This window comes from Zophobas morio, unplaced genomic scaffold (assembly GCF_036711695.1).
Source record: "Zophobas morio isolate AGI-343-1 ecotype UQ-CSIRO unplaced genomic scaffold, CSIRO_AGI_Zmor_V1 ptg000028l, whole genome shotgun sequence".
Taxonomy (NCBI): domain Eukaryota; kingdom Metazoa; phylum Arthropoda; class Insecta; order Coleoptera; family Tenebrionidae; genus Zophobas; species Zophobas morio.
The window spans coordinates 2,571,117-2,590,833 of NW_026972133.1; the positions used below are offsets into that span (position 1 = coordinate 2,571,117).

At 30.8% G+C, this 19,717-nt stretch overlaps 1 protein-coding gene across 4 annotated transcripts in view; it reads left to right on the forward strand.

Annotated features, from left to right (window-relative positions):
- The window catches only part of LOC135137102 (FERM, ARHGEF and pleckstrin domain-containing protein 1-like), a 116,129-nt gene that overhangs the window by 41,216 nt on the left and 55,196 nt on the right, over positions 1 to 19,717 (forward strand). Inside the window, exon 1 of one of the 4 annotated variants that reach the window (XM_064066655.1) lies at positions 15,867 to 15,901. The exons of the other annotated variants lie outside the window; for them this stretch is intronic. The gene's annotated coding sequence lies outside the window, so the exon portion shown is untranslated. Of the gene's footprint in view, positions 1 to 15,866; positions 15,902 to 19,717 lie in introns of those variants that run through there. 4 annotated transcript variants of the gene reach the window in all.

A 19,717-nucleotide genomic window follows, 5' to 3' on the forward strand; every position in this document is an offset into this window, starting at 1 on the left:
AAAAAGATCAACAAAAAAGGCGACAAAAACGACAACCAAAAAAAGTCGAAAAATGTGAAGAGTTCACCAAAAATGAGGTGATAACGAAAAACGAAAACAGACAAAGAAATAGGACAAAAGGAGGACCAAAAAAAGAACCAAAAGAGGCGACAAAAAAGGGGTAAAAAAGAACACCCAGGCGATTAAAAAAGGCCACCATAAAGGGGATAAAAAAGAACCACAAAAAAGACGCCAAAATAAAGACGATATAAGCGACCAAAAAAGGGCAAAAAAGGCGATCATATAAAGTGGAAAAATTGGCCAAAAAATACAAAAACGCATTAAACTTTTCCTTTCATAGTTGTAAACTCAAATTCAAATTCGTGGGTAGCTAAAGGTCGTTTTTTGAATATTTAAGAATTTTTTTTAGACATTTCATTTTCTCCAGTTATTCAGGCAAGATAAAATCATCTTGACACAACAATTCGAGAAAACTTCAACTCATCAAACTGACAAAGATAATGAAAAACTGACTTATAAAGAACTTTTTTAATCTACGTCAAAGTTCCCGTTTTCCCACTTGGTAAAAAAAATCAAATAAAACAGCTGCCTCTGTTTGTTGTTATTGTGTATACTAGGAGCCAAAGATATAAACATTTATTGCATTCTTTTTGCAATTTTCATTCAAAAATTTTTTTTTATTACTGAGAACTTTGCAATTATTTGCGATAATTTTTAATAAGGCATTTTGTAAGTTTTTTAGAGTGCTTTTGAGGTAACTTTGCCTGATTTTGGTCATTTTTTTATGTGTGCTATTTTTGATGGTCTATCGATTTTTGGGCACTTTTGGGCTATCTAAAAATGACGTTTTTTTTGGAGGATTTTGATCTCTTTCTTGATGGTTTCATTTCCTTTTTGGGGAGTTTTTTCAATAATGAGCATTTCATGCACTACTAACTTCACCGTCAAGCATCGAAGTTTAGCAACAAAAATTTAATAAATTTCATTAATTCATCAAAGAAATTGTTTGCGAGACGATAACTTAGTTTCAGTTTCGCAAACTTCACCCCACCTTGAGGGATTAATTTCCATGCAAAGCAGCGCACGGGAAATATCGCTAGTCAGAACAGCGTTCAATCCAACCGGCAATTTTTCCACCACAAAACTCGGTCAAAAACCGCGTTTTTCTTTCCCCTGTGTGTGCCGCCACACAAAACATCCACGTCATTTCGAAACAAAAACCGGCGACTTTTCCAGCGAAATTTATTCCTCGCTCGCCGGCGAACTTTCCTCATCCGCTTTTTCCGCCCCCGCAGGCAAAAACCGCCCCGCGTACGTGCCCGAGATGCGCCCCAATCAAATCAATGGGCCCATTGACAAGTCCTCGACTCGGATTCGGCCCGCCGATGTTTGTCGCGGCGATAAAAGAAAAGCGATCAGTTTTCCGGCAAATCTCTTTAATAATGGAACGTAATCGTACGGCAAATTGCATCCATCGAGCCAGAAATAATGAAAGCCACCAGGACAAGCCCGTAAATTATTCACGGCTCGCACGGGGCGCAAATGAAATGCGACTTGTGCTATATTTGTTTTTGTGACATGTACTGTAAACCCAGACGTTTTTCGAGTTTATGGCGGAGGCGGCTCGACTTTTATGTCCGCCAGTGGGGCGATCGATGCAGAAAAATTCCGAAAATGGGCGGTTTGAGAAGTGGACGTGACGCGAATCGGTCAGGGACAAGGAAAAAAGGGTTGGATGGGCTGACGAGGGTGCTTCATTTTCGGGAGGGTGCGGGGGCGGCGGGCGAAGAAGTGTTGGGGGCGGGGGCGTATTGAAGTTCCGGCCCGTCACGTAATGTCATTTGCGCAAAGCGAAACTAAAATTAATACACAAAATTTCGATACAGTTTTAAGGTAGTATGAAGCAGCAACCAAAAGTTTTTGCGACTTTGTTTCCTGATTCTGATTTGCAACTTTTCGTTTGTTCAGCTTTTTCGATTTGCGATTTTTCAATTTTCGACTTGTTTTGAAGATTCTGATCGATATGACGTACTTGCGATATCCAGAATCGACTTAATTTGCGAAAAGGAAACAATTAAGGAAGTGAATAAAAGAGACGTTAAAAAAAACAACATAAAAAGAGGGGCAAAGAAGCGATTAAAAAGAGGTTAAAAACGCGAAAAAACGACAAAAAGACGATAAAAAATCGAAAAAAAGGCACAAAGGAAATACCAAAAAGTCCATAAAACCTAGAAAAAATGAAAATCTAGGAATATTGTAACGTTGCTAATTAAACTTTTTGATTTTTTTGTTTCTTCAATATTTAGATTTTGCAATTTTTTGATCTAAAATTTCTCGAATTTTCAATTTTTCATTTTTCAATTTTTCATTTTTTACAATTCTCGGCCTGCAGTTTTTCGTTTCGGTTATTATTTTCTTCATTTTCCGATTTTTTAAATTTTTTAATTTTTCGTTTCTTCAATTACTCGATTTGCAATTTTTCAGTTTTGCGATTTGACGAGTTTCCAACTTGCAATTTTTCGTTCGGGTTTTCATTTTCTTTAGTTCTACAACTTTTCAGTTTTTCAATGTTCTGATTTTGTACCTAATAATTATTTAATGTGAAATTTTTCAGTTCGAGGATTTTTCAATTTTTTGATCTGAAATTGTTCGGTTTTCAATGTTCCGAGTTTTCAATTTTAGATTTTTAACGTTCTCGATTTCCCAATTTTTCGTTTCGGTTTTTTACTTTCTTTATTTTACTTTCAATTTTTCACTGGTTCACTTTCAATTTAAATTTTTTCAGTTTTTCGTTTCTTCAATATTTCGGTTTGGGATTTTTCAATTTTCATTTTCTTGTTTCTTGAATTTTGCAATTTATCAATCTAAAATTTCTCGATTTTTTTTTCTCTAATTTATTATTTTCGTTTTTTGCCACCCCTCTTTTGTGGACTTTGTCGTGTTTTATCGTTTTTTTTAGGTTTTTATCGTCTTTTTTGCACATTTTCGCCTTTTTTGTCACATATTTTGTAGGTTTTGTCGCGTTTTTGGCCATGTTTTCTATTTTCGCTTTCTATCGTTACCTTTTTTTATTGCCTTTTTTAACGTCTTTCTTGTCCCTCTTTGTTTTCCCGTTATTTGTCCTCATTATTTCCGATTTTTTTTCAATTTTTTGGATTTTTTCATATACATATTTCGGTTTTATTTTTGTAGTTTTTTGTTCTTTTTTTTTCTCGTTTTTTTTTTGGCGTCTTTTTTTAGGACCTTTTTGTCCCCGTTTTCCTCCTTTGTTGTCCTTTTATGCCTTTTTTTTGCAGTCTTTTTAAAAGGCTTTTATGTCGATTTTTGTTTGTTTGTGCCCTTTTTTTTCACATTTTTTTGTTGACTTTGTCAGGTTTTCTGGAACAATTTTTTTGGTCGTCCTTTTGTCGTTTTTTTGACGCTGTTTTGTTGCCTGCTTTTTGTTCTCCTTTTTGTTTTTACCCGTTTCCCCCCTTTTTTTTAGTCGCATTTTTTGTGTTTTTTGTCACCTTTTTTGTCTTTTTTGTCACCTTTTTTCGCCTTTTTTGTCTTTCTTCTATGCCTGTTTTTTTATTGCTTTTTCCCACATTTTTCGGTTTTATTTTTGTTGTTTTTTGTAGCCCTTTTTTTTTCTCTTTTTTTTGTTGCCTTTTGTTGGCGCTTTATGGTGTTTTTTTCGCCTTTTTTTGTCTCCGCTTTCCTCCTTTGTTCTCCTTCTTTTCCTTTTAAGTCTGCTTTTTTCAGTCTTTTTAGAAGGATTTTTGTGTCCCTTTTTTGTTGCATTTTTTTGTGGATTTGGTTATATTTTCTGGACATTTTTTTTGCTTTTTTTTGGCTTTTTTTAAGCACCTTTCTGTTGCATGATTTTTATTTTTTTTTTGTGTCCCCCCTTTTTTTAATCGAATTTCTTTGTATTTTTGTCGCCTTCTTTCGCCTCTTTTTTGACCTTTTTTTGTCGTATTTTTCCTTTTTTTTTTGCATTTTTTTTCCTTGCTTCTTTTTGTTCTCCTTTTTAATCGTCGTAATTTTTTCCTGCTTTTTTGCTTTTTTGTTCGCCTTTTTACACATCTTTCGATTTTATTTTTCTAGTTTTTCGTGGTCCTTTTTTTCGTTTTTTTTGTTGCCTTTTTTTCTGGTTACTTTTTTATGTAGCTTTTTTGTCGCCTTTTTTGTTCCCGTTTTTCCCCCTTTGTTGTCCTTTTGTCCTTTTATGCCTATTTTCAGACTTTAAAAGGGTTCTTTCTCGGTTTTTGTTTTCTTTTTGTCTTTTTTTTTAAACGCCCTTTTTGTTGCCTGACTTTTGTCCTTTTTTGTTTTTTCTCCTGTTCCCCTTCATCCTTTTTTACCGCATTTCTTTGTATTTTCTATTATTTGTTGCCTATTTTCGCCTCTTTTTTGACCTTTTTTATCTTATTTTTTACTTTTTTGCCTTTTTTTTAACGTCTTTGTGCCTTTTCTGTCCTCCCGTTATTTGTCCTCATTATGTCTATTTTTCACATTTTTCGATTTTATTTTTGTAGTTTTTTTGTCGTCTTTTTGTCGCCCTTTTTTCTCGTTTTTTGTGTTTTTTTGTCCCCTTTTTTTGTCTCGGTTTTTCTCCCTTTGTTCTCCTTCTTTTGTCCTTTTATGCCTGTTTTTTGTCTTTTTAGTAGGGGTTTTTTGTTGATAGTTTGTGTCCCTTTTTTGTTGCATTTTTGTGGATTTGGGCTCATTTTCTGGACAATTTTTTTTTGCCTTTTTTTGTCTTTTTTAAACACCCGTTTTGTTGCATGATTTTCGTCCTTTTTTTTTCTCGTGCCCCTCCTTTTTTTTAATCGAATTTTTTTGTATTGTTTGTCGCCTTTTTTTCGCCTCTTTTTTGATCTTTTTTTCGTGTTTTCCTTTTTTTTTGCCTTTTTTTCTTGTTCCTTTTTCTTCTCCCTTTTAAACGTCCTAATTTTTTCCTGCTTTTTTGTTTTTGTTCGCCTTTTTTCACATCTTTCAATTTTATTTTTCTATTTTTTTTGGTCCTTTTTTTTCGTTTTTTTTGCTGCCTTTTTTTGGTTACTTTTTCATGTAGCTTTTTTGTCGCCTTTTTTGTTCCCGTTTTTCCCCCTTTGTTGTTCTTTTATGCCTCTTTTTCAGACTTTAGAAGGGTTCTTTCTCGTTTTTTGTTTTCTTTTTGTCCCTTTTTTTGTCGTATTTTTGTGGATTTGATCACGTTTTCTGGATTAATTTTTTCGCTTTTTTGGTCGTCCTTTTTTGTCCATTTTTTTAAACGCCCTTTTTGTTGCCTGACTTTTGTCCTTTTTTGTTTTTTCTTCTGTTCCCCTCCACCCTTTTTTACCGCATTTCTTTGTATTATTTGTTGCCTATTTTCGCCTCTTTTTTGACCTTTTTTATCGTAATTTGTCCTCATTATGTCTATTTTTCACATTTTTCGATTTTATTTTTGTAGTTTTTTTGTTGTATTTTTGTAGCACTTTTTTTCTCGTTTTTTGTGTTTTTTTTCTGTTGCATTTTTGTGGATTTGGGCTCATTTTCTGGACAAATTTTTTTCGTTTTTTTTTGTCTTTTTTTTAAACGCCCTTTTTGTCCTTTTTTCCTTTCCTCCTCCCCTTTTTTTATCGAATTTTATTTGTATTTTTTGTCGCCTTTTCTCGCCTCTTTTTTGGCCTTTTTTGTCGTGTTTTTCCCTTTTTTTTTTCTTGTTCCTTTTGTTCTCCTTTTTAAACGTCCTAAGTTTTTCCTAGTTTTTTGCTTTTTTGTCCGCGTTTTTTCACATTTTTCCATTTTGTTTTTCTATTTTTTGTTGCCTTTTTTTGGTTGCTTATTTTTATGTAGCTTTTTTGTCGCCTTTTTTTGTTGCCGTTTTTCCTCCTTGTTGTCCTTTTATGCCTCTTTTTCAGACTTTGGAAGGGTCTTTTCTCCCTTTTTGTTTTCTTTTTGTCCCTTTTTTTTGTCGTATTTTTGTTGTACTATTTGTTGCCTATTTTTGCCTTTTTTGTCCCCTTTTTTCCCCTTTGTTATTTTGTACTTTTATGCCTGTTTTTTCAATTTTTCTAAAAGAGTTTTTTTGTCCAAAATTAGTTTTTCCCCCTTTTTTCTTTCGCATTTCTTTATATTTTTTGTCACCCTTTTTCGCCTCTATTTTGTTTATTTTGTCTTGTTTTACCCATTTTTTCACCTTTTTGCCGTATTTTCCCATTTTTTGTCTTTTTTTCTGCGCCTGCTTTTTGTTGCCTTTTTTAGCCTTTTTGCAATTTTTGTCATATTTTTGTCTCTTATTTCCATCTTTTTGTTGCCTTTTTGTCCCTTTTTACTTCCCGAACACAAGCCAAGGAAGTGTTCTATAGGGTTCTGACGAATCGCTAATTTCATGTTTTTTGGATATTTCATGATCCCAAGAGTATGAAACAATAGATCCCCCTTTTCGTCTGTCTGTCGTCCATGTCGATTTTTTGTTGTTAAAGTAGGAACATCGAAATTAATTTGAAAATGTTATTTGATTGTACCTACGGTTTTTTTTTTTTTTTTTGTTTAGCTAAGACAGAAGCTAAATTCGAAACGTATATTATTGCGGCAATATTTAGTGACCTAAGTAATAAATAATAAATAACTCTAAAACACTATTTATTTTAAGAAGTAACTAAAAGCAGCGGAAAAAAATATCAAAATAAAATAATCAAATAAGCACATTGAAAGCTACTCCTCTTGGATTTCGAGTCTTGAGTTTTTGCTAAATATCCATTCGCTCAAGAACACAAAATCGACGATAGCCAGGTCGTTAAATCCGCCCCTGTCAAGTTTTTCGCCTAAAATCGAACACTTTCAGTCGCTTTGAAACTCGAAGTGCGACCTACGCGTACCACTCGAACATCGATTTCACACTTGACGTCGTTTTTTATTAATCGTTCGTTACCCCAAACCAAGGAAAATTGACGAGCTCTCGAGCAATTTTTACACAGACAATTTTTAAAAGCCGTGATATTTTCATTTCGGAGCCTGCGTAATCCAGCGTCCGGCACTGCATCAATTCCCGTAGCCGTCCTTCCGGCGTGCCTCTATTCAGTGTCGATCCCGCATTTCCACGATTTATGCCAGTCCTTTGAAAAAGTGCACGACAACCCGCTGACTGCACACTTCCCGTTTTATGAGCGTCCCGAGTGTCCACGCTCCCGGAATCGGGACGGCAGGTGCGGCGCATTTGGCACTCCGGAAGCCACGCTAAAAACAGGAGCGAGTGGGTCGGGATTCACCACCGCAGACGTCCTGCCAAGATTTGCCGTGTTTACAATGATGTAACAATAATATTTACCTCGATTTATAGTGATGTTAGCGCTCGGATAGTAAATTCCGACGCTCTGTTAGCACTTATGATTTATCGTGTGTACTTTGGATTTGTCGGGAGCTAAAGTTGGCAGGCCTGACTATTCCTCTTTTAATGGAGTTTCGGGGAGATTAATAATGGTAAAAGCGACTTCCAACGCACCTCGAGGTTGCTGTTAATATGTAATTAAGTCGGGCTTAATGATGATTTAGTGCCGATATAAAACTGTAGTAAAAGTGGGAATGTCGATAATAAATTGAAAGTTTTTAATTAGCGCATACCGAACCTATTAGGTCGCTTCGGGTTATAAAACGATCGGAAGAGGCGGCTAAAATTTGAATCACCACCCGGAGTTCGTATAGACGCAGTTCTTAAGGGGACTCGCTATAGACGAGGTATAACATTTTTTTGGTTTTTTGTATGAAAAAATGATATTAATATAGATGTATCATACATCAAACTGCAGCTTTTTTCATATTCTAGAGCGCAGAGACCAGTTCAATCAACTAAAAAAATATGGCTGAGAAATATCGTAAAAAAAGCACCATTGTATGTTTTCTTTTCAAGTTTTTTGAGTCATAACCATCATAGAATCGCTTGAAAATTCGCACATGGATAAAAAATCACTTTTTACAGGGCGCAGAGTCATTAAATGTTTGATAGCGGTACAATTTTTTTAAATAATAATGTGTTTATTAAAATCAAAATATACCACAAATTAATGCAAAATACGTCGAATAATTTTAACAGGAATATCAGAGGAAAATTAATGATCTATTGGTTAGCAGAGTTTTTAAGAAAAACTAACAATTATTGAAAAAAATGGGTATCAATTCGACAGAATTTGAGCAGTTAGTTCAGTACTTTGCCGATAGGAGCGCCACTAAAATTTACCGAAGCGACTTTCCAGGTAAAACCCTTATCGACTGCTCTACCATAAGCTGATTGTTAGAGTTCTCGGCTGATGTTTCTAATTTATGGCAAGGAACTCGCATGTCTATTATGTTTTTTTTCGCAGTAGATTTCATTTTTTTTGAGTCACCCGGTATATGCAAATTCAAAAAATATGAATGGAATGATAAATTACAAGTACAGACTCATCATATTTTTTATATTCTAGATAGGATTTATTCGGCAAACTTTTGAGCTGACGTCATCAGTTTTTTGTAGAAGATAACCAAATATATTTTGACTAAAAATTTATTATGCTCTTTGTAACCTTAAAACATTTGCAAGATTTCAAAACATTCGGTTCTGGAGTTCCTGATTAAATCAATAAAATACATTTACCCATTCATTAATTTTTTTGGGTCATCCTGTATATGCAAATCCAAAAAATATGAATGGAGTGATAAATTACAAGTATGGACTCATCATACCGAATACTCTGAAATTTTGAAGGTGTTTTAAAGTTATCATAAGCATGGTAAGTTTTTGATCAAAATGTATTTGCTCATCCCCCCTAAAAAATTGGTGACGTCACTTCAAAATTTTGCTGAATAAATCCTATCTAAATTGTATAAAATATGATGAGTCTCTTCTTGTAATTTATCATTCCATTCATGTTTTTTGGATTTGCACATACAGGTGACCCCAAAAATTAACGAATGCATAAATTTATTTTATTGATTTAATCAGGAACTACAGAACCCAATGCTTTGAAATCTTGCAAATGTTTTAAGGTTATAAAGAGCATAATAGATTTTTAGTCAAAATATATTTGCTTATCCCCTCCAAAAAATTGATGACGTCAGCTCAAAAGTTTGCCGTATAATCCTATTTAAAATTTACAAAATATGATGAGTCTCTTCTTGTAATTTATCATTCCATGCATATTTTTTGGATTCGGATATACAGGGTGACTCAAAAAGTTTAATGAATGCGCAAATTTATTTTATTGATTTAATCAGGAACTACAAAACCGAATGTTTTGAAATCTAATGTGAAAAAAAAAACATAATAGGCATGCAGTCGTCACGTTTCCGATAGCGAGGGAAGTACTGTCTAAACTCTTTAGACCGATTTTTTTGATTGTCCCATTTTTCCATTTCTCAATTTTTCAATGTTTCAGTTTGGGATTTTTTCACTGCCTCGATTCTTTAATTTTCCTTCCATTTTTAGGTTTTTCAATGTTTCAGCTTTGGAATTTTGCAATATTTCGTTTCTTCAATTTTTCAAATTTTTGATATTGTGTTTTTTCGGTTTTTAAATTTTTCGATATTTTAATTTTTCAGTTTTTAAAGTTTCAGGTTTTTAGATTTCTCACTATCTCGACTTTTCGATTTTTCAGTTCCATGATTTTTCAATTTGTCGAATTTTTAAATTTTAGATTTTTTGTTCTCGGTCATTCAATTTTCTGAGTTTTCAGCTTAGATGTTGTCGTTGTTGAGTTCTTGGATTTTTAAAATTTTTGTTTTTTAAATTTTCCTATTTATGAACTTACTCAGATTTCCATGTTTTGATTTTTTGATTGTTCAATTTCTCGATTTTTTGAATTTTCAGTTTTTGCTACGATTTTTTATTTCAAAAATTTTCAGTTTTTCAATTTATTAACTTTACGATATTTCAGTTTTACGATTTTTAAATTTTTTTATTTTTCAGTTTTCAATTTTGGACGTTTCTAAATTTTTCGATTAACTGATTTTTTGATTTTCCCATTTCTTGATTTTTCAATTTTTCGATTTCTGGATTTTTCAATGTTTCAGTTTTGGATTTTTTCACTTTTCCGATTCTTCAATTTTCTTTCAGTTTTTCAAGATTTCAGTTTTGAATTTTTTCATTTTTTCGATTTTTCAATTTTCCTTCCATTTTTCAGTTTTTCAATATTTCACCTTTGGAATTTTGCAATATTTCGTTTCTTCAATTTTCCAAATTTTTGATATTGTGTTTTCTCGGTTTTTAAATTTTTCGATATTTTAATTTTTCAGTTTTTAAACTTTCAGGTTTTTAGATTTCTCGCTATCTCGACTCTTCGATTTTTCAGTTCCATGATTTTTCAATTTGTCGAATTTTTAAATTTTGGATTTTTTGTTCTCGATCATTCAATTTTCTGAGTTTTCAGGCTTAGATTTTTTCGTTGTTCAGGTCTTGGATTTTTAAAATTTTTGTTTTCTAAATTTTCCTATCTTTCAACTTACTCGGATTTCCATGTTTTGATTCTTTGATTGTTCAATTTCTCGATTTTTTGAATTTTCAGTTTTTGATACGATTTTGTTTTCAAAAATTTTCAGTTTTTCGATTTATTAACTTTACGATATTTCAGTTTTACTATTTTTAAATTTTTTTATTTTTCAGTTTTCAATTTTTGACGTTTCTAAATTTTTCGATTTTCCAATTTTTCGATTAACTGATTTTTTGATTTTCCCATTTCTCTATTTCTTGATTTTTCAATTCTTTCTTCAATTGTGATTTTTCAATTTTTCGATTTCTGGATTTTTCAATATTTCAGTTTTGAATTTTTTCGATTTTTCAATTTTCCTTCCATTTTTCAGTTTTTCAATATTTCACCTTTGAAATTTTGCAATATTTCGTCTCTTCAATTTTTCAAATTTTTGATATTGTGTTTTCTCGGTTTTTAAATTTTTCGATATTTTAATTTTTCAGTTTTTAAAGTTTTAGGTTTTTGGATTTCTCACTATCTCGACTTTTCGATTTTTCAGTTCCATGATTTTTCAATTTGTCGAATTTTTAAATTTTAGATTTTTTGTTCTCGATCATTCAATTTTCTGAGTTTTCAAGCTTAGATTTTTTCATTGTTCAATTCTTGGATTTTTAAAATTTTTGTTTTTTAAATTTTCCTATTTATCAACTTACTCGGATTTTCATGTTTTGATTTTTTGATTGTTCATTTTCTCCATTTTTTGAATTTTCAGTTTTTGATACGATTTTTTATTTCAAAAATTTTCAGTTTTTCAATTTATTAACTTTACGATATTTCAGTTTTACGATTTTTAAATTTTTTTATTTTTCAGTTTTCAATTTTTGACGTTTCTAAATTTTTCGATTTTTCAATTTTTCGATTAACTGATTTTTTGATTTTCCCATTTCTCTATTTCTTGATTTTTCAATTCTTTCTTCAATTGTGATTTTTCAATTTTTCGATTTCTGGATTTTTCAATGTTTCAGTTTTGGATTTTTTCACTTTTCCGATTCTTCAATTTTCTTTCAGTTTTTCAAGATTTCAGTTTTGAATTTTTTCATTTTTTCGATTTTTCAATTTTCCTTCCATTTTTCAGTTTTTCAATATTTCACCTTTGGAATTTTGCAATATTTCGTTTCTTCAATTTTCCAAATTTTTGATATTGTGTTTTCTCGGTTTTTAAATTTTTCGATATTTTAATTTTTCAGTTTTTAAAGTTTCAGGTTTTTAGATTTCTCGCTATCTCGACTCTTCGATTTTTCAGTTGCATGATTTTTCAATTTGTCGAATTTTTAAATTTTAGGTTTTCTTATTCTCGATCATTCAATTTTCTGAGTTTTCAGGCTTGGATTTTTTTGTTGTTCAATTCTTGGATTTTTAAAATTTATGTTTTTTAAATTTTCCTATTTATCAACTTACTGGGATTTCAGTGTTTTGATTTTTTGATTGTTCAATTTCTCGATTTTTTGAATTTTTAGTTTTTGATACGATTTTTTTTAAGAAATTTCCAGTTTTTCAATTTATTAACTTTACGATATTTCAGTTTTACGATTTTAATTTTTTTTATTTTTCAGTTTTCAATTTTTGACGTTTCTAAATTTTTCGATTTTTCAATTTTTCGATTAACTGATTTTTTGATTTTCCCATTTCTCTATTTCTTGATTTTTCAATTCTTTCTTCAGTTGTGATTTTTCAATTTTTCGATTTCTGGATTTTTCAATGTTTCAGTTTTGGATTTTTTCACTTTTCCAATTCTTCAATTTTGTTTCAGTTTTTCAAGATTTCAGTTTTGAATTTTTTCATTTTTTCGATTTTTCAATTTTCCTTCCGTTTTTCAGTTTTTCAATATTTCACCTTTGGAATTTTGCAATATTTCGTTTCTTCAATTTTTCAAATTTTTGATATTGTGTTTTCTCAGTTTTTAAATTTTTCGATATTTTAATTTTTCAGTTTTTAAAGTTTTAGGTTTTTAGATTTCTCACTATCTCGACTTTTCGATTTTTCAGTTCCATGATTTTTCAATTTGTCGAATTTTAAAATTTTAGATTTTTTGTTCTCGATCATTTAATTTTCTGAGTTTTCAGGCTTAGATTTTTGTTGTTGTTTAATTCTTGGATTTTTAAAATTTTTGTTTTTTAAATTTTCCTATTTATCAACTTACTCGGATTTCAATGTTTTGATTTTTTGATTGTTCAATTTCTCGATTTTTTGAATTTTCAGTTTTTGATACGATTTTGTTTTCAAAAATTTTCAGTTTTTCTATTTATTAACTTTACGATATTTCAGTTTTATGATTTTTAATTTTTTTTATTTTTCAGTTTTCAATTTTTGACGTTTCTAAATTTTTCGATTTTCCAATTTTTCGATTAACTGATTTTTTGATTTTCCCATTTCTCTGTTTCTTGATTTTTCAATGTTTCAGTTTTGGATTTTTTCACTTTTCCGATTCTTCAATTTTCTTTCAGTTTTTCAAGATTTCAGTTTTGAATTTTTTCATTTTTTCGATTTTTCAATTTTCCTTCCATTTTTCAGTTTTTCAATATTTCACCTTTGGAATTTTGCAATATTTCATTTCTTCAATTTTTCAAATTTTTGATATTGTTTTCTCGGTTTTTAAATTTTTCGATATTTTAATTTTTCAGTTTTTAAAGTTTTAGGTTTTTAGATTTCTCACTATCTCGACTTTTCGATTTTTCAGTTCCATGATTTTTCAATTTGTCGAATTTTTTAATTTTAGATTTTCTTGTTCTCGATCATTCAATTTTCTGAGTTTTCAGGCTTGGATTTTTTTGTTGTTCAATTCTTGGATTTTTAAAATTTTTGTTTTTTAAATTTTCCTATTTATCAACTTACTCGGATTTCCATGTTTTGATTTTTTGATTGTTCAATTTCTCGATTTTTTGAATTTTAAGTTTTTCATTTTATTAACTACGATATTTCAGTTTTACGATTTTTAAATTTTTTTATTTTTCAGTTTTCAATTTTTGACGTTTCTAAATTTTTCGATTTTTCAATTTTTCGATTAACTGATTTTTTGATTTTCCCATTTCTCTATTTCTTGATTTTTCAATTCTTTCTTCAATTGTGATTTTTCAATTTTTCGATTTCTGGATTTTTCAATGTTTCAGTTTTGGATTTTTTCACTTTTTCGATTCTTCAATTTTCTTTCAGTTTTTCAAGATTTCAGTTTTGAATTTTTTCATTTTTTCGATTTTTCAATTTTCCTTCCATTTTTCAGTTTTTCAATATTTCACCTTTGGAATTTTGCAATATTTCGTTTCTTCAATTTTTCAAATTTTTGATATTATTTTCTCGGTTTTTAAATTTTTCGATATTTTAATTTTTCAGTTTTTAAAGTTTTAGGTTTTTAGATTTCTCACTATCTCGACTTTTCGATTTTTCAGTTCCATGATTTTTCAATTTGTCGAATTTTTAAATTTTAGATTTTTTGTTCTCGATCATTCAATTTTCTGAGTTTTCAGGCTTAGATTTTTGTTGTTGTTTAATTCTTGGATTTTTAAAATTTTCGTTTTTTAAATTTTCCTATTTATCAACTTACTCGGATTTCCATGTTTTGATTTTTTGATTGTTCAATTTCTCGATTTTTTGAATTTTCAGTTTTTGATACGATTTTGTTTTCAAAAATTTTCAGTTTTTCTATTTATTAACTTTACGATATTTCAGTTTTACGATTTTTAATTTTTTTTATTTTTCAGTTTTCAATTTTTGACGTTTCTAAATTTTTCGATTTTCCAATTTTTCGATTAACTGATTTTTTGATTTTCCCATTTCTCTATTTCTTGATTTTTCAATGTTTAAGTTTTGGATTTTTTCACTTTTCCGATTCTTCAATTTTCTTTCAGTTTTTCAAGATTTCAGTTTTGAATTTTTTCATTTTTTCGATTTTTCAATTTTCCTTCCATTTTTCAGTTTTTCAATATTTCACCTTTGGAATTTTGCAATATTTCGTTTCTTCAATTTTTCAAATTTTTGATATTGTGTTTTCTCGGTTTTTAAATTTTTCGATATTTTAATTTTTCAGTTTTTAAAGTTTCAGGTTTTTAGATTTCTCACTATCTCGACTCTTCGATTTTTCAGTTCCATGATTTTTCAATTTGTCGAATTCTTAAATTTTGGATTTTTTGTTCTCGATCATTCAATTTTCTAAGTTTTCAAGCTTAGATTTTTTCATTGTTCAATTCTTGGATTTTTAAAATTTTTGTTTTTTAAATTTTCCTATTTATCAACTTACTCGGATTTTCATGTTTTGATTTTTTGATTGTTCAATTTCTCGATTTTTTGAATTTTCAGTTTTTAATACGATTTTTTATTTCAAAAATTTTCAGTTTTTCAATTTATTAACTTTACGATATTTCAGTTTTACGATTTTGAAATTTTTTTATTTTTCAGTTTTCAATTTTTGACGTTTCTAAATTTTTCGATTAACTGATTTTTTGATTTTCCCATTTCTTGATTTTTCAATTCTTTCTTCAATTATGATTTTTCAATTTTTCGATTTCTGGATTTTTCAATGTTTCAGTTTTGGATTTTTTCACTTTTCCGATTCTTCAATTTTCTTTCCATTTTCCAGTTTTTCAAGATTTTAGTTTTGAATTTTTTCATTTTTTCGATTTTTCAATTTTCCTTCCATTTTTCAGTTTTTCAGTATTTCAGTTCTGAGATTTTGCAAGGTTTCGGTTCTTCAATTTTTCCATTTTTTGATGTTTCGATTTCTCGGTTTTTCAATTTTTCGATAGGTATTTATTATGTTAATTTTTTTGTTTTCCTTGATGTTTTGATTTCTCGATTATTCGATTTTTCAAGTTCTCGGTTTCGATTTTTTGGTTTTCCAATTCTTCGATTTTGAAATTGTTTAATTTTTAGATTGTTCAATTTCTCGATTTGTAGATTTTTCAATTTTTCGGTTTATCGATTTTTTTCTAGCGCTCCCCCTTAAAGAATGAAAATGGTTGACACGTGACCATAACCTACGCGTTGAATTAGAGCGCCCCAACCACGCCCTTCGCCCCGACAGAGACACACACAAGGACGGAAATATTTTTTTAAATTAGAATATTAATCATTGTCGACGAAAGTGGGACTTCTATTAAAAATGTCACGGGTGTCTGACCCTGTTATTTCAATGTATACAAATGCTTTGTGTAAATATACTCTTTCATTTTGTGAATAAATTGTTTTGTTTTTGTTTAACGATCATTGTGTGTTTATTAGTCGAAATTTTTATTGTTCGAGCGTCGTTTAATGTTTTGTAAATTATTGCTGATGTTAAGCGAACTAAAATGACAAGGCCACCGTGAAATAGGTTGTGTACCGTGTGCAGATTTCGCATAAACTGACACAGGAGACAGTAAAATGAGTTAGTTCAACAAAATTTCTATTGTGGAAATGAACGATTTTTGTGATTCGAAAATCGGGTTGAGGCCGGAGTAGTCGTAAGTGTGACGACGATAATAATAATAAACAACGAATTATCAACGTTTTTGCTGCATAATTGTGTTTTTTTAAATTTACATTTGTTGTTTTGGTGCTAAAACTCGATTATGTGGGAGTTCAAAGTTATTACCATACACATTTTTCAGTTTCTGCCACGATTAAGGATGCTAATATATTACAAGTGCGAAGTTTCAGTCCAATTAATTATGCTTTGAAACGTCAGCTCATGCTTCGTGAGAGCTTCTTTTATTACACCCTGTATGTCATAGAACACCCAACATTCTCATTATATCCTCTCGTGAATGTCAGAACCAGTCGGAAACTTTTGACTGTAATTGGAGGTTTAGAGATAGCAGCATCCATTCAATGCGTATAATGTCTTCTGATAATTACATAATTGACTAATGAAACAACAACCAGATTCTCGGTACCTTCGAGATTTGGAAAGCTTGCTGTGTCAAATTATATATTATAATATTTTCCAGTGTACGCAACCAGATCCGGTGGTTTGGTTTGCGAATAAACAAAGTAGTGCATCTGACACGCCATAAACATAATAGAAACACAAAGAGCAACAAGTTAATGTTCAAATAAATATGACCTTACTTTTGTGTTGTAATACAGGTTTGTCGGTGCGTTTTTTGTTTATGAAGTTTGTGCTCAATGCGACTGGATTTTGAGGAGGAAGTGTGAAGTGACGGCTTAAATTGGCTGTGAAAGGAATTCATGGACGTGCTTGGTTAGCATTTTAGGAAATTTTGACGTAAAAAATCGAAAAGTTGATTATTAAAAAAAAGTTGATTTATTGGGAGGTCGTATTTAGATTTGTCATATTCGTTGTTATTTTGTTGTTGAAGTTTGATTTGGAATACGCTATTTGTCGCTTTCTTGTCATTTTTTTTTTAGTTGCCTTGTTTCATTATTTTCTGCCTCCCTTGTTTGTCGCTTTTTTGTCTCCTTTTTTTTTTGTCATCTTTTCTTGATTCCTTTTTATCCTCTTTTTATTATCCGGTTTTTCCCACCTTCTACATCAATTTTCTTTTTTTCGCCCTTTTTTATCGGCCTGTTTGTCCCTATTTTGTCGTCCTTTTCGTCCCCCTTTTATCGTCATTTTTGCTCTTTTTTTGTCGCGTCTTGTTCTTTTTTTGTTGCCCTTTGTTCTCTTTTTATCGCCCTTTTTTTTTGTTGCGTTCCTATCGCGTTTTCGACTAGTTTTTGGCTCCTTTTTTGATCGCTTCCTTTTTGTCCCATTTTTATCACATTTTGTTTTTTTTTTCTCTTTTTCGTCCCCGTTTTTACTCGATTTGTTGCTTTTATTCACCTATTTTTGTCACTTACGTTGTTTGTAGAGCTTTTTGGCGTCTTTTTTGTCACTTTTTCGCCCCCGTCTTTTCATTTTTTTGACCGTTTTTTTGTCACCTCTTTTTTTCTTCCGTTTTTTAGTCCTTTTTTTGTCGCATTTCTTTGTTACCTTTGGTTTGTCGTCATTTTTTCCCCTTCTTTTTGTCGTTTTTTTTTGGTCATTTTTGTTGTCCTTTTATCGCGTTTTCGAGACGTTTTTTGCTTCTTTTTTCTTTTTTTTTAATCGTTTTTTCGCATTTCTTTGTCGCTCTTTTTGGGCATCTTTTTTCGGATTTTTTGTTTTTTGTTTTTTTGTAGGGATTTCTGGTGTATTTTTCACCCCTTTTATCAGCTTTTTCGTTTTTTAACGTCTCTTTTGTTTTTTACTGCCCCTTTTTTTCGCGCTTTTGTATCGCTATTCTTTTTACCTCCCCTTTGTCCCTTTTTCGTTTTTTTATCTCTTTTTGGCGCTTTTTTTCTCTTCTTTTTCCCTTTTTTGTCGCCCTTTTTTTCCTCTGTCGCCCTTTTTTTGTCGTTACTGTCGTCGCCCTTTCTTTCCCTTATTTGTAACCTTTCCTTCGTTACCTTTTTTTTTTGTTGCTTTTTATTAGTCCCCTTTCTTTGTTGTAATTTTTGTCTCCCTTTTTGTTGCCCTTTGTTATTTTCTTTATATCTCTATTTTTTGTTCCTTTTTTGTCTGACTAGTCGTGTATCTTTCACATATTTTATCGTTTTTTTTTTGTGTTTTTTCATCTTTTTTTTTTGGTGGGATTTCTGGTGTCGTTTATTGGCTTTTTTGGTTCTTTTTTTCACCTTATCTTTGGTCCTTTTTTTTCGTGTCGTTTTTTTATCGCCTCTTTTATCGCCATTTTGTTTTGTCTTTTCGTTGTCACTTTTTGTTTGTCTTTTTTATTTCTCATTGTGTTCCTTTTTTGTCGCATTTTTTGTTTTTTTTCCATTTTTCATTGCCCCTTTTACTCTTATTTTGTCGTCCTTTTTGTTCCCCCCTTTGTCGTTCTTTTTGTCCTGTTTTTGTCGTCCTTTTTGTCCCCCTTTTATTGACCCTATTGCTTGTATTTTGTCGTCCTTTTTGTCTTTTTTGTTCCTCCTTTGTCGTTCTTTTTATCCCTTTTTTGATCATCTTTTTGTCCTCTTTTGTTGTTTCTCTTGTTGCGTTTTTCTCAAGTATTTCGCCATTTTTGTCGTACTTTTTTGTACCTTTGCTTTGTCGTTTTTTTCGTCTTTCTTTGTTACCTTTTCTTTGTCGTCATTTTTGTCCCTTTTTGTGTCGCCCTTTTTTGCCCTCCTTTTTGTCGCCCTTTATTTTCTTTTTCTATCCTTTGATTCTCTGTTTGTCGCCCTCTTGTTGTTGCTTTCTTATTACGTTTTCGATTCGTTCTTGGCCCTTTTTTCCCCTTTTGATCGCCCTTTTCTTGTTCCGTTTTTTGTCACTTTTTTGCCATCTTTTTTCCACCTTTTTTTCGTATTTTTTGTCGAAAATTGTTCGTTCCTTCTTATCTATCTAGTCGTTTAGCTGACTTTTTTTTTTCGATTTTTTTTTGTTTTTTCGTCTTTTTGTAGGTATTTCTAGTGGTTTTTTAATTCCTTTTTTTGGCTTTTTTAATTCCTTTTTTTCGGCTTTTCTTTTGTTACTCTTTTTTGTTGCTATTTTTGTCCTCCTTTTCTTCCCTTTTTTGTCGTCCTCTTTTGTTCCTTTTTCTGTTACCTTTCCTTTGTTGGTTTTCTTTGTCGCCTTTTGTTTGTCCCCTCTCTTTGTCGTCATTTTTGTCCCCGTTTGTCGCCATTTTTGCCCTTTTTTTTGTTCCCTTGTAGCCTTTTATTCTCTTTTTATCGCCCTCTTGTTGCTTTCTTCACCTTTTTGACTCGTTTTTGCCCCTTTTTTCCATTTTGATAGCCCTTTTTTGTTCCCTTTTTTCGCATTTCTTTGTCGCTTTTTTGCCACCTTTTTTTCGTATTTTTTGCCTTACATTTTTTCGTTCCTTTTTATCTATCTAGTCGTCTGTCATTTTTTTTCTTTTTTTTGTATTTTGTCGTCTTTTTTGTAGGTATTTCTGGTGTCTTTTTTAACTTCTTTCTTCGACTTTTCTTCTTCTTCTTTTCGAATTTCTTTCGTCGCCCTTTTTTTTGTCGCTCTTTTATATCGCCTTTCTTTGTACCTTTTATTTGTCCTCTTTTTTATTTCTCTAATTTTCCCCCTTTTCGTCTCCTTTTTCGCCTTTTTTATTGCCTTTCTTGTTACTTTTTTTGATAATTTTGTCGCCTGTTTTGTTGCTTTTTTTGTCTCGCATGTCATCTATTTTTAACTTTTTACCGTTTTTTGTTTTTTTATCTTTTCTTGTAAGGTTTTTTTGGTGTATTTCTGTCGTCCATTTTTCAGACTTTTTATTTGCCCGTTTTTGGTACTTTTTTTGCTTTTTCATTGGCCGTTTTTTTTGTCGTCTTTTTTTGTCGCC